Here is a 13,792-nt window from a genome sequence, read left to right as displayed (position 1 = left end):
CTTTGGGAAAGGATGATGGTAGAAGCTCACACTTCTAGGTATTCCATGCACCCAAGGTCTACGAAAATGTATCATAATCTCAAGGAAGTTTATTGGTGGAACAACATGAAAAATGAGGTGGCTGACTTTGTGGCAAAATGTCTGAACTGTCAGCAAGTGAAGGCCAAACATCAAAGGCCTGGTGGATTGGCCCAAAGCATAGAAAATCCAATGTGAAAATGGGAGATGCTCAACATGGATATTGTGGTAGGGTTACCGCGCACTCTGCGCAAGTTCGACTCAATTTGGGTGATCGTGGACCGACTCATGAAATCAACGCACTTCTTGCTAGTTAAATCTACCGACACATCGAAACAATATGCTTAGTTGTATATCAACGAAATGGTTAGGTTGCATGGTACTCCAGTCTCTATCATTTCAGATCGAGGGGCTTAATTCACGACCAACTTTTGGAAGACATTTCAGCATGGTTTGGGCACACAGGTAAATCTTAGCATAGCTTTTCACCCTCAGATCGACGGGCAAGCAGAACAGACTATTCAGATGCTTGAGGACATGTTGCGTGCTTGTGCTCTCGATTTCAAGGGTAGTTAGGATGATCATTTCTGTAATGCCCCAGAAAATTTTTCTAAGTAATTTAAGATTTTGTGGTGCCAAGGTAGGCTAATTATTTTATTTTATTTGCAAGTGAGGATTCATGATATAATGGATATCAATTGGATATGTTAATAAGCATATAAGTCATATTATAAGTGATTTGGGTTCTATGGAGAGGCCTAAGTCTAAGCCAAGTTGGAAAATTTCATAATGGACTACAGTTGTGAATGAGTACGCACAAGACCTCATTTTTGGAAAATCAAATCTCCAGTTATATAAGGTGTTGTGTGATTAAAAACCTATCAAATTAGAGCTCTTTCAGTCTAGTTCCTGATGCATCAAACTGTTCGTCATTTGGAGGTGTATACAGAATGTTACGACCATTTTACTGGGCATGTGTCATATGCACGCCCAGGTGCGCGGCGGAAGCGCGGCCGCACATATTGAGAAGTATTTTGCCTCGTTAGAATGGACTTAGCGCGAGCGCGCTAGTAGCAGACCTCTAAATACCCCAAGACCGGGTATGGAGAGTCTCTAAGTCATTTTTTGAGTTAGGGGTTACTCTATCAAGGGGAATCCGTCCCATACTTCCATTCTATGATCTAAGGTAATATTTTTGGAGTATTTTGAGTTGATTACTACTCCTAAACACCTATATTAACAAGGATTGATCTTAAAAATCCATAGATTCCCATTCAAATCCTTAAATTGATCAAGAACACTACAAGTGGGGATTCTTAAGATTCTTACTACAAGAGGTATGTCTATTATCTCTAACTACTCTATGGTGATTATTTAGGTATGATATATATGTTAGAACTCATGGGATGGTGATTGGAAGCCATAAGTGCCTATCCTAGGTTGTGTTGGTGTTGTAGAGATTGTGAAATGGGTTAATTAAAGATGTTGATGGTTGGGTTTGAATGGATGGTCATACATATGTTGTTGGATGTTATAAATTGGTTAGGAACGATGGTGGAATAAATTATTGGTTAATAGTGATTGTTGGATGAACTAATACTACAGTTATGAGATGTGAAGATCTATACCTACAAGGTGTTTGATAGTATGCCAAAATTGCATAAGTTATGGAATTTATTACTAATATTGGCCCTATTGAATGTTGTATTGTAGATTGAAGTTGCTTAAGTGCATTGGATCATTGTAGTATCATTAAGAGGAAAATTTCAGGTATGTATGACTAAAACCCCGTCTTTTAGAAATCGAGCTTCATCGATGTTTGTGTGAATATGGTAAGATTAAAGTTGAATTGTTGCATCGGTTGTTATTTTATATGAATTGGTGTTGTAACTTTATATGCGTGAAAGATGTGACTCAACATGATCAACGTTGCAAAAGATATGAATTATGTATTGAAATGCTTAGACCTTAAATTGAGTTTGAAGCTGCATATAATGTGCCATCTATGTGAAGTCTTATCTATGTGCACGATTTAAATTGCTCTTGTGTGCACCTATTGTCCCAAATGACAAATCTAACATTGAAATTGGGAATAATGTGAGATGTGGCCTAGTGCCGAATATATGATGGGACAACTGTGGCCCCAAGTGCCTATGAAATGATTTATGGGAAACAAAGATTGAACTAAGATGATTGATGGAAAAGGGAAATGCCTTGGTAAGGCGGCCTAGCCGATCGGGCCGAGATCGGACGCCATGCTACGCTCATGGTGGTAATGTGTTTGTGATTGAAGTGAATGTCTCAAATGAGGCAACCTAGTCGATCGGGTCGAGATCGGACTCCGCTCAAGATAGTGGTGGTAATGTGAACAATGTTGGACAGTATGAAATTCCCCAAACTAAAGGCTATAGAACCGTGATATGAAAATTGTATGATTATTTTATATTGATAATGTTGTGATCGTTTGAAGCTTTTGAGTTGTACTTGTGATTTCCTTATTTTTGCATGAAAGTTCTTTCTAACAAGATTGTGTTTAGTTATACATACTAGTGCTATTCGATGGCACTAACGTCCCTTTTGTCGGAGGCGCTACGTCTTTAAATGGATGTAGGCACTACGCCTTATTACCGGCATTTTCATATTACTTTACTCTTCAGCTGTGTTTGGAGGCTCCGTAGATAGGCTGTGGGTAGTGTCGGGTATTGGAATTAAAGTAGAAATATTGATGTTTTCAAAGATTTATAAAACTTGTAATATTTTGATAATTATGATTTAAGCTGCTAATGGAAATGAAATAGAAGTTGTTAATGAAATACTTACTAAGTGTGATTATTGGAGTCCATCTCCTATTTATTCATGAATTAGTTTGGGTAGAATCGAACATAACAGGCTTACTCAGTCGGGTTTACTCGGTTGAGCACCGACCATGCTCCTTAATTTTAGGGCATGACAATTTGCCACTCACAGAGTTTGCTTATAACAACAGCTTCCATGCTAGTATCCAGATGGCGCCATTTGAAGCATTGTATGATAGGATATGTAGGTCTCCAGTGGGTGGTTCGAGGTTGGAGAAGCGGAATTGATAGGTCCATACCTTGTGCTTCAGGCCATGGAGAAAGTCAAAATGATTAAGGAGAAGTTAAAAATTGCTTAGAGTCGCCAAAAGTCTTATTCAGACGTTTGTTGCAGAGATTTGGAGTTCAACGAAGATGATTGGGTATTTTTGAAGGTTTCCGCCGTGATGGGTATCATGCGGTTCAGAAAGAAAGTAAAATAGAGTTCGAGGTATGTCGGAGCGTACAAAATCATTCAGAGGATTGGTTAGGTGACGTACAAGCTTGATCTGCCACCTAAGATGTCATTGGGACACCCAGTCTTCCATGTGTCTCTGTTGAAGAAGGTAGTGAGAGATCCGTCCACTATTGTGCCAGTTGAAACTATTAAGGTTAATGAGGAACTGTCATATGAAGAATTTCCAGTTGTCAATCTTGACAGGCAAGTCCGGAAATTGAGAAATAAGGAAATTTCCTCCATAAAAGTGTTATGGCGGAACCAGCGGGTTGAGGAAGCCACTTGGGAAGCCAAGTAAGAAAAGAGAAAGAAGTACCCACATTTATTTGTATAGCCATGTAATAGCTTTTGTGCATTTGGTACCTATGAACTCTTATCTTTTTATTTGATCTATGTAAAATTGTTCTGTCTTAATTATATGTTGCCTATGCGGCCACGGTTGGTGTTGTACAAGTTATGTTGTGTCTATGGAACATGTATATGCTGTTAAGATATGTTTCTTGGGCTCTCTGACAGGTGGATAGACCTAGATACAAAGGAAACTCTAGCAAAATTTTTGGAAATTTCGGGAGTTAGCTAAATTTGGGGTTGTTGATATGTTTTATGTTGTGAAAAGCTGAGGTTGCATAAGGATTGCTGATGAGTGAACCTTGATCCTCATTAGAGGACGAATGATCTTAAGTGGGGGAGGATGTAAGGCCCCATGAAATTTCTACTCAAAAACTCGAATCCCATAGTGCCAAGTTAGGATCATGTGTTAGAAATTCATAAAGTTCTTCGCAGCGAGCAAGCTCGCCGCGGCTCGGACCCTTTGGATTTATCTGTACATTAAATAGTTAAGGAATAATGTTTTCTAGGGAAATGCATTTTTGCGGTCCATTATGCGATTGCATAATAGCTATGCGGACCGCATAGTCGCCGTAGAGCCAGACAGTTTGTTGGTTAATTTGAGGTCAACTATGCGACCAATTATGCGATCACATAATCAAAATGCGGGCCTCATAGTCATCACATAATCCCCTAGGAATTTTTGTGAGAAGCAGTTCTGTGGTGCATTATGCGATCGTAGAATAGGTATGCACACCGCATTTATGTTGCATACCCAGAGAGTCTGTTCAGGTTTTGGGACCATTGTTGTGGTCCATTCTGCGGGCCGCATGTCAATTTTGCGATCGCAGATCTAAGTCGGGGCTCCAGATTTCTAAATTTTAAACATCCCCTGTCGTTATATCCTGTGTAATAGCTCATTTTGAGCCTACTTTCTTTGTGCTTTTAGAGTGAGAAAGAGGGTCTAAGAGAAGCGAAGTGCCTTTCATCAAAATTGCTCCACAAATCCTTGTTGAAAACATTGTAGATGATCAAGTGAGGCACCTAAATCTTCATCCCAGGAGGTAAGACTTCATCACCTAAGCTCTAAATTTTAAACATAGCTATAAGGGGCCATTAGTGAGGTAATTCATGGGGATAAGGGTGATTACATTGCATGCATGTGTTCTTAGAAGATATGGGGAAATTATAAATAGAGAGGCATGGGGAAAGGGCTAGTGTAATCTTGCATAAAAAGGACCATAAGGCCTTAATGAGCACTCAATGCTTGATAAAATGCTCAGTGAGCTTAAATTATGATCTTTTCCTGATTATGGGTTCAATTGTGCTACATTGCATAAATAGATTGAAGTGCGAACATTCCGGAACATTATAGGATTAAGGGAAAGCTCAATTGAGGTATGTATGGCTACAACTCCGTCTTTTAGAAATTTAGCTATGTTGGTGTTTGTGTAAATGCAGTAAGATTAATGTTGGATTGTTATATTGATTGTTGTTTCACATGAATTGGAGTTGCAACCTTATAGGCGTGAAAGATGTGTCTCAATCTGGTCGAAGTGTTATTCTTGATAACTTCAAAAGGTGCAATGAATATGAATCATGTATTGAAATGCCCAGACCTTAAATTAAGATTAAAGTTGCATATGGTGTGTCATCTATGTGAAGTCTTCATCTATGATTACAATTTTATTTGCTCTTGTATGCACATATTATCCTAAATTACAAATCTAACATTGAAATTGGGAATGATGTGAGATGTGGCCTAGTGCCAAATATATGACGTGATAGATGTGGCCCCAAGTACCTATGAAATGATATATGTGAAACAAAGATAGAAATGAGATTATTGATGGAAAAGGGAAACGCCTTGGTAAGGCGGCCTAGCCGATCGGGCTAAGATCGGACGCCATGCCACACACATGGTGGTATTGCATTTATGATTGAAGTGTATGTCTCAAATGAGGCAACCTAGCCGATCGAGTCGAGATCAGACTCCGCTCAAGATAGCGGTGGTATTGTGGACAATGATGAACAGTATGAAATGCCCCAAAACTAAAAGCTACGGGAAATGATGTGAAAATTGTATGATTCATTTATTTGATAATGTTGTGACCATTTAAAGTGTTTGAGTTATACTTGTGATTTCCTTATTCTTGTATGAAAGTTCTTTCTAACTAGATGGTGTTTAGTTATACATACTAGTACTATTCCATGGTACTAACGTCCCTTTTGCCGAGAGAGCTACATTTTTAAATGAATGTAGGTGGCTCCGTAGCAGATAGTGCCGATTGCGCGTAGCGGAGTGTCTTCCTCTTAAAATCTTGGTGAGCCCCTTCCTCCTTCAAGGGGTTATGTTGTATATCGTTTGTTGTAGACTTTCACTTTGAGGTATAGCCCGGGCCTTACTGCCGACGTTGTTATAATTTGTCTTTTGTATCCATAGAGGCTCTGTAGACGTTTGTGAGGGTTATGTACGGGTCTATGAAGTAGGTTGAAATCTTAAACTCGTGTTTCTCTAAATTGTAGCTATATGGGATCTTGGAAACTTAACTACGGTTTAAGGCTGTGATGTGAAATGAATCAACAATGTTGATTGTACGATTTTGCTATTGTCTAGATAAAAGAAAGATTGGTTTCTCAATCGTATTGAGATGGTTAGAACTTGTTAAAAAGGCATGCTCACTTCGGTTTACTCGATTGAGCACCGGTCGTGCCTCCCGAGGATGGGGCGTGACAAACTTGGTATCAGAGCCTAAGTTTTTAAAGTGTCCTAGGATGTCTTGGAGCCATGTCTAGTAGAGTCCTTCTTATCGGTGTGTAGTCGACCACATCTATAAGTTGGAGGCTACTTGGGCATTTAGGAATAAGACCCTTCTTTGATATTTTGGATCGTGCGGCAAAAAATTGTTATGAAACTATTCCCTCTCTAATTAGTGCATTGTTCTATGTTTCAGTAAATGGCACTTAAGAAGAAAGCGAGAATTGGCCAACAAGCTAATGCCACCTCAGGAGTGGCTGGTGATTCACTGCTTGATAATGCGGGTGAGGGTAGTCGCCCTGCTATCACCTTGCCTGGTTTTTCTATTCCAGAGCATACTACCCCAGTTCCTACACCTGCGGAGGGTACCACTATCCCTACTATTGATACTCATGTTCCGCCTCCAGCCGCAGCTTCAAGTTTTAGAATTTTTGATTGGGATCTTAGGGGAGCCATTCAGATGTTGACCTAGTTAGTGGCCTCTCAAGCCCAAAGGTCCTATGTTGCGCCTAGTTCATCCAGCCAGCAAGGGGATTCCACCAGTTCCAGGGTGAATAAATTTCTTCAGTTAGACCCTCTAGTGTTTATGGTTGCCGATCCAGAAGAAGTCCCCCAGGATTTTATTGATGAGATGCACAAGACCATCAGGGTTATGCGTGCAACAGAGGCAGAGGGAGTAGAGTTGGCTACCTATCGTCTAGAAGGGGTGGCCTATTCATGGTTTGAGTTGTGGGAAGATTCCTGTGAGGAGGGGAGCCCTCCGGCAAGGTGGAGCGAATTTGCCGATGCCTTTATAGATCATTTTCTAACTGCTGAGACAAGGGCAGCCTGTGCAGCAGAGTTTGAAAATCTGAAGCAAGGTAGCAGAAGTGCGTGGGAGTACCACATGAAGTTTGTTCTCCTGTCCAAGTATGCGATTCATAAGTTTCCCACAGTGGAGGCTAGGGTGTGACGACTTGTTCAGGGCCTTAATCCTTTGACTATTAATGAGGCTTCTATGGCTACATTGAATTCTAACATGAATTATGGGAAGATGGTAGAATTTGCTCAGGCCACAAAGAACCGTAACTTGAAGAACAAAATGGAGAGCGAGGGTAATAGCAAGGCCCGATCTACAGGCAACATGGGAGAGTCATTAGGTGGGGGAAGATCAGCTTTTAGGGGAGGATCGTTAGGGCCGTCCCATTTTATTGTGCATTCTTCAGCCAGTGCACCGCCAGTAAGGCCCAGCCAGCAGCAGCAATGGAGTCGTTTCAGGCCCGGTCAGGGCAACAGCGGATCCCACCAGCGGGGTCGGTCATAAGAGAGGTCCCAGCAGCAGTAGAGGTCCCCGTGCCCAGATGCGGGAAGATGCAATCAGGGGTTTGCTATTTGGAGTTACTCGTATGTTATGGATGTGGGATGAGGGGTCATATTCAAAGGCATTGTCGTGTATCCCTCTAGGGAGCGGGTAGGGGCATAACACAGTCATCCAGTCTAGCAGCTGCTACATCTTCAACCCCTTCTCCTGCTCGAGGTTCCCCAACACCCACAGGGCATGGTGCAGCTAGGGGTGGTGCGCAAGGTTAAGGAGGACCCAGCCGGTTCTATGCTATGAGTGGTCGTCAGACCGCAGAGGCTTCGCCAGATGTTGTTATAGGTATTCGGACTGTCCAAACTCATGATGTGTATGCACTTATTGACCCTGGATCCACCTTTTCCTATGTTACCCCTTTTGTTGCTATGAAATTTTAGATAAAAGCATATCAGCTTCACGAGCCGTTTTCGATATCTACTCCGGTCGCTGAGTCAATTACGGCTATTCGAGTTTATAGAAGTTGTGTTGTCACAGTGCGTGGTAGGGATACCATGGCCGATCTTGTCGAATTAGGGATGGTTGATTTTGATGTAATAATGGGAATGAATTGGATTTATTCATGCTTTTCCAAACTTGATTATCATACTAGAACCATGAGGCTTGAATTTCCTAATAAGACCATTGTTGAATGGAAGAGAGATAATGTAGTGCCAAAAGATTGGTTTATTTCTTACCTTAAGGTCGCAAAGATGATCAAAAAGGGGTGTATCTATCATTTAGTTTGGGTTACGGACACCAATGTGTCGCGCCCCCTTTTTCTAGCAAAATTGAGTTTATGACATTTGGGAGGACAACTCGTTCCCTTTCTGGGAATTGGGTTTGAATTGAAGAGTCGCCGCCAAATGATTAAAGTGCATTAGGACACTAGGAAGGAATTGATCTAGAAATCTAGAGATTGGGTAAGGGCTAGAAATTATCCCGAGGGGAAGGTGTTAGACGCCCCTCATGATCCACTAGTGTGGTTCCCGGCCATGCTATAATTGTGACTTTAAGTAAAAGTAAAAGGTAAGCAAATAAAGGTTTCAAATATGAGGGATTGTCACATTATGGCTACAAATAAATTAAAGTTTGATGAAACAAAGAAAGCTAAAATTTTGAGGAAATAGTTTGAAAATTCTGAAAAGTAATAAAATACACAAGTAAAGGGAAGGGAGTTCTAGGTTTACAAATAATATGGATCACATCAATGCAATACCCGATAATCACTCCTCAGAAGAGGGGTTATAGGTGGTATTAGCGCACCGGTCATCATATCCATATCAACCCTTTCCCACCCCGTTAAGGTATTAAAACGCGAAATCGTTTCGTTACCTATTACATGCTCTTACCCGTCCCCATCCTATCAGTCCCGGAGGAATTTGGGACTAATATTCCTAAAGGTAAGGGAGATTGGGCTTTTATGGTTTAAAGGACAAAATCTAGGGCGACAAACAAAACACATAGAGCAGATATGGGAAAACACATAACATTTAAAGGCTCAAACAGGCCTCGTCAACTTAAAGACAGATTGTTTAGCATGTCTTGCATGTACTGGTTATGGTCTTAATTAAACTTAAAAAAACGTTAAAGCAAGCTGATTTATCCCATATTTTCCGATAAGAAGTCTGAATTAGGCATGCCCGCTGGTTGTAATTATCAAAGATTGGTGCAATTATAACCTTTACCCTAAAGCTTGCCTAGGTGAAACCTATAGGCAGGACATTTATGTATAACAGAAATATACTGATTTCAACGAAAAAGGACTTATTAATTGCAGGAACATAAGTTCTGCAAATATTAAGCAATGTTACTACTATTTTTTTAGACTTATAAGCGAGATAGACGATTCAGATTCGGTTGATTACTCCTATACGCATGCTTTCTAAGCATTATTGGTTTTAAAAAAAACGTTTATAATCGAAATAAAAATGCAGGAGTCCTACAGGCATGGTATCTAAAATGCTATTTGTACTTGTGAACACGCTTGCCTAGTGATAGATGCATATGCAGAATTCAAAAAGTCCTATAGACAGGTTATATATATGATATGCAGTGTTATGAAATTTAGAACCTATAGACATGTTTTCTAGATAATACAGAAATGCAGAAATTTATAGACATGGTTTCTCTATGGAAATGCAGGTCTTGTAAAGATGATTTCTATATGAAAATACAGAACCTATAAACAAGATTTCTATATGAAAATACAGACCTATAAATAGGATTTCTATATGAAAATGCAGAATTGAAAGCAGGACATGATTGCAGAAGTATAATAAATACCTATGAACATGATATTTACCCCTTTTGCATGCATGATTTACCCTCCCCTTTTCATTAAAACCCCATAAGTTATTACAAATTATTACAGCCCAGAATGAATAAGAAAAGCAAATTACATCATAAATTAAAGTACAATCAAGGGGAGCCTAATTCAGACTCCAGGTCTGAAATATGAAATGAACCAACTCCAAAGATCAAATATCCAAAGCCTATCTCCTACTTGGGATGTGTCAGAGCTCCCTAAGAGTCTCAAATGGACTCCGGGTAGTGCTCACACCCAAGTATATTGCAGAATATGAGTCATAGTGTAGTGTGGAAGGGCCAGCCCTCAAATGTCCAAGTTCAGAGGGACTCAAGGTCCCATAGCAAGGCTCATAGGAGGGGGGCAGAACATAGAATATAAGAGAGAGTGTAAGTGAAGAGAGGAGTTTTTGGGGAAAACCAAGACAAGTTAGTGGTCATACCTAGCAATTGGAGTGCCGGCACACCCTAACAAGTCTGTTAGCCACATTGTTTGGGAGTTAGGATCCCTAAGGGATCAAGTACAGACATGGGCAACAACTTGGATATTGCCATATTTTGTACTTCAACTCAAACACATAGAAGGGAACAGGGGTACAGGGATACACAGTAGAAACATATGCTAAATAACATTAAACATTGGCATTAAAGTAGACATGGGTGTAGAAGCTATAAAATAAACACATTGGGATGAGGCTGAAAATCAAACTAGAACATACCTGTTTCAGTGAAACAAGAAAAGAAAGCAGTAGTCATATGAACCTAAAGTGCAAGCAAATAGTCAGAATGTTATGATTAGAGAACTATGACACTTGAGTAGTATAAAAGTATTAAATTGAGAGTGTGTTAAAGTGCAGAAGGGACGTGCCCTTTAATAGTGTAGAAGGCAAGCAGAATAAGGTAGGAGAATGATTTGAAAATCAATTACAAAAATTTCCGTTTGATTAAGGGATTCTAATTTCAAACGTAAAAATAATTAAGGAAAAAGATTGATCAAAACCTTTTCCAAAGCAATACAAGAAGGGTAAATACACAGAGATTTATTTAAGGAATAAGTCTGATAGCACACGGTTTGCGCAAGTAAGGAAAGGAAATCAGTTAAGAGCCAAGAAATCAAAATTGAAGGCTTTGTACGAATGAACCAAGTCAGGAAAAGTGAGAAAAGGTTTTACTTAAGGAAAATCAGTAACAATCAATCAATCCAAAAAAAAAAGATTCTGAATCAATCATAAGTTGGAAAGCCTTTTGGACAAAGGTTCAACACACATATAAAAGCATACAGACATGCTTAAACAAGAAAGAATTTTCATGCCTTTGTAAAATTAGTAGAAAGAAAAGGTTCAACATTGTATGAAAACAAAGATATCTAAACTAATTCAGAGGTTTAAAACCAGTCTGAAAGAGCTAAGGGGTCTTTGAAATAAAGCCCTAGTTCGAACAAACCAGAAAATATAAAGGAGAGGGCAAGCAAGTTAAGTCGAGACATGTGTAGAGGTTTCATAAGAGAATTGAAGCTTCTAACATGATTCTTTCAGAAATCCTGAGAGAACATGATAGCAAAGTAACATGAAAATAGTAGTAGGATTCAGAGGATATAATGGAAAATACTGATAAGAATAGCAGAGGAAACATGCTTAAGAGACTCTTTTAGAAGAACTCAAACAAAGTTTAGTGGAATAAAAGTAGTAAGCACACTTAAGAACGCGGTAGAGAAATACAGTAGAAAGATTCACAGAACATAATGGAAATACTGGTAGGAATAGTAGAAGAAACATGCTTAAGGAGTGTGAACACGTGATTTTTGCTTCATGAAAACTACTCAAAAAAGAAATCAAAAATAAAACAAATTTCATCTGTGTACAATTATGAGAATTTTCATGATGTTTGGTAATTATTTTGTCCACAAATATTTACCCTTGCTGTGATTAATTAAAAAATACGAAAATATATGTTGCACGCACATTCAAGATTTCAGTGTACGTCTTGGAATTAATTGAGTCACGTTTTATGGAAAGAAAGAAAGTTACAAAAAATACGGTTTTGTTGCGTTTTGTCAGTCATGTGTGCCGTTATGTAATTTTGTGCTAAATTAGTTAAATGTTTAACCTTGTGTGACAATTGTTGTTAAAGTTTAACAATGTTAGGATAATTTTGGTTTTACACATTATTTTAGAATTTTTTGTTAGTTATTAATTAAAAGAAGAAAAGAAAAAGAGTTGGAAAAACAAAAACTCGGATTGGGCCCAAAAATATCAGGCCCAAAGCCAATACATAGACCCAGTCCAAATGCCTTTGTGCCCGGACACTGGGGCGACGTCGTTTTGCCCCTTTTAATCGGAGCCGTTGGTTTAAATCAATCCAACGACCAAGATCTCATCTCCCTTACCCATGCCTTGAACCCCACCCGTTGCCTGGATTCGAACCGACCCCCCTACTTAACCAAACGACACCGTATGGATGAGCCCCCATAATCCTGGCCATCGATCCTGATTGATCCAGTGGCTAGGATTAAACCACCCACCCCATATATAAACTTAAACCCTTACCCCATGCCCCCATCCGAACACCCCCCCTTCATCGTCCCAGAACCCAAACCCAAACCCAGACCTCCCAAACCCTAAATACCCTAAGCTTCCTTCGCCTGAAACCTGGTGGCATCTACGCCGCCGGTCACCCCTCTAACACCATAGCATCTCCTTCACATCCTGAACCCAAATCTGTTACCCCCTTGCCTCAAATCATCTCCCTTCATCTCGAATCTTGATTTGAAGATTCGAGCAAAACCTCGATCTACACCAACCCACCCCAGATTCACCCCAGCCATTACCCTAGCCTTGCTCATGACCAAACCAAGCTTGGTTTGGTCCGAATCTACCCACAAATCCCCAAACCCCAAATATGACTGTTTAAACCCTAGAACACAAGAATTTTTGGAGTCCGACCAGATTAAACGGACAGTTGGGGTCTAATAGACTTTAATCGATGTGTTCTCGGTTGAGAACACCTCGATTAAGGTCTGTTCGACCTCAAATGGGCAAATCCAGTTCGAGCTTGGGTCATCTGTGTTTGAGTTTCCAGAGTGAGTTCCTTTTCTCTCTTCTGTTTTTGTTTAAATGTTGTTTAGGTTTGTCAGCATGTTTGTTTGGTTTATTTGGCATTTCTGATATTTTCTCCAATTTGTTCTCCATCTTCATAATACCTTTTATTCGGTCGATTGTTATTCTGTTTATGGTTGAATACGTATAGTGATATACATATTTAAATTTGATTAATATCGTCGAATCGATAGTGCCTGTAGTTTCCCTGTGTCGTGCAAAATTGTCAAAGACAGTTGATGCCCTATTCATGTTGTTTGTTTGGTCGACTGTTTGTTCTATGTTATAATTAGTGTAGTCGATTAGATAAACGTCGATGATTAGTTTATAAAACTGAATGTTCAAATATTCTGATTCATATAGCTTTGTATGACTGATCGAATCATTGACGTTAGCTGTTTGTCTGACATTATCTGGGAATGGATTGTAGCTACACTATAATAGCTAGAACTCAGTTTGGGGCAGCTTGAATTCAAACTTGCAGAAGTTCAAAATGTCCTACTGCTGCAGTGGGGTAATACAGTAACAATTAGGAGCTAACAGGGGTAGTTTGGGGTGTGAAAAGAGCAGAAATGAGTAGTTTAAGATGGGCTGACAATAGGGTACTAAAATAGCATTAAACTAATACAATAGTGGGGACCCAAACTTGGTAGCATGGGGGTA

The sequence above is a fragment of the Nicotiana tabacum genome, chromosome 8 (genome assembly GCF_000715075.1).
Source record: "Nicotiana tabacum cultivar K326 chromosome 8, ASM71507v2, whole genome shotgun sequence".
Lineage (NCBI taxonomy): Eukaryota > Viridiplantae > Streptophyta > Magnoliopsida > Solanales > Solanaceae > Nicotiana > Nicotiana tabacum.
This window is presented reverse-complemented; position numbering follows the sequence as displayed.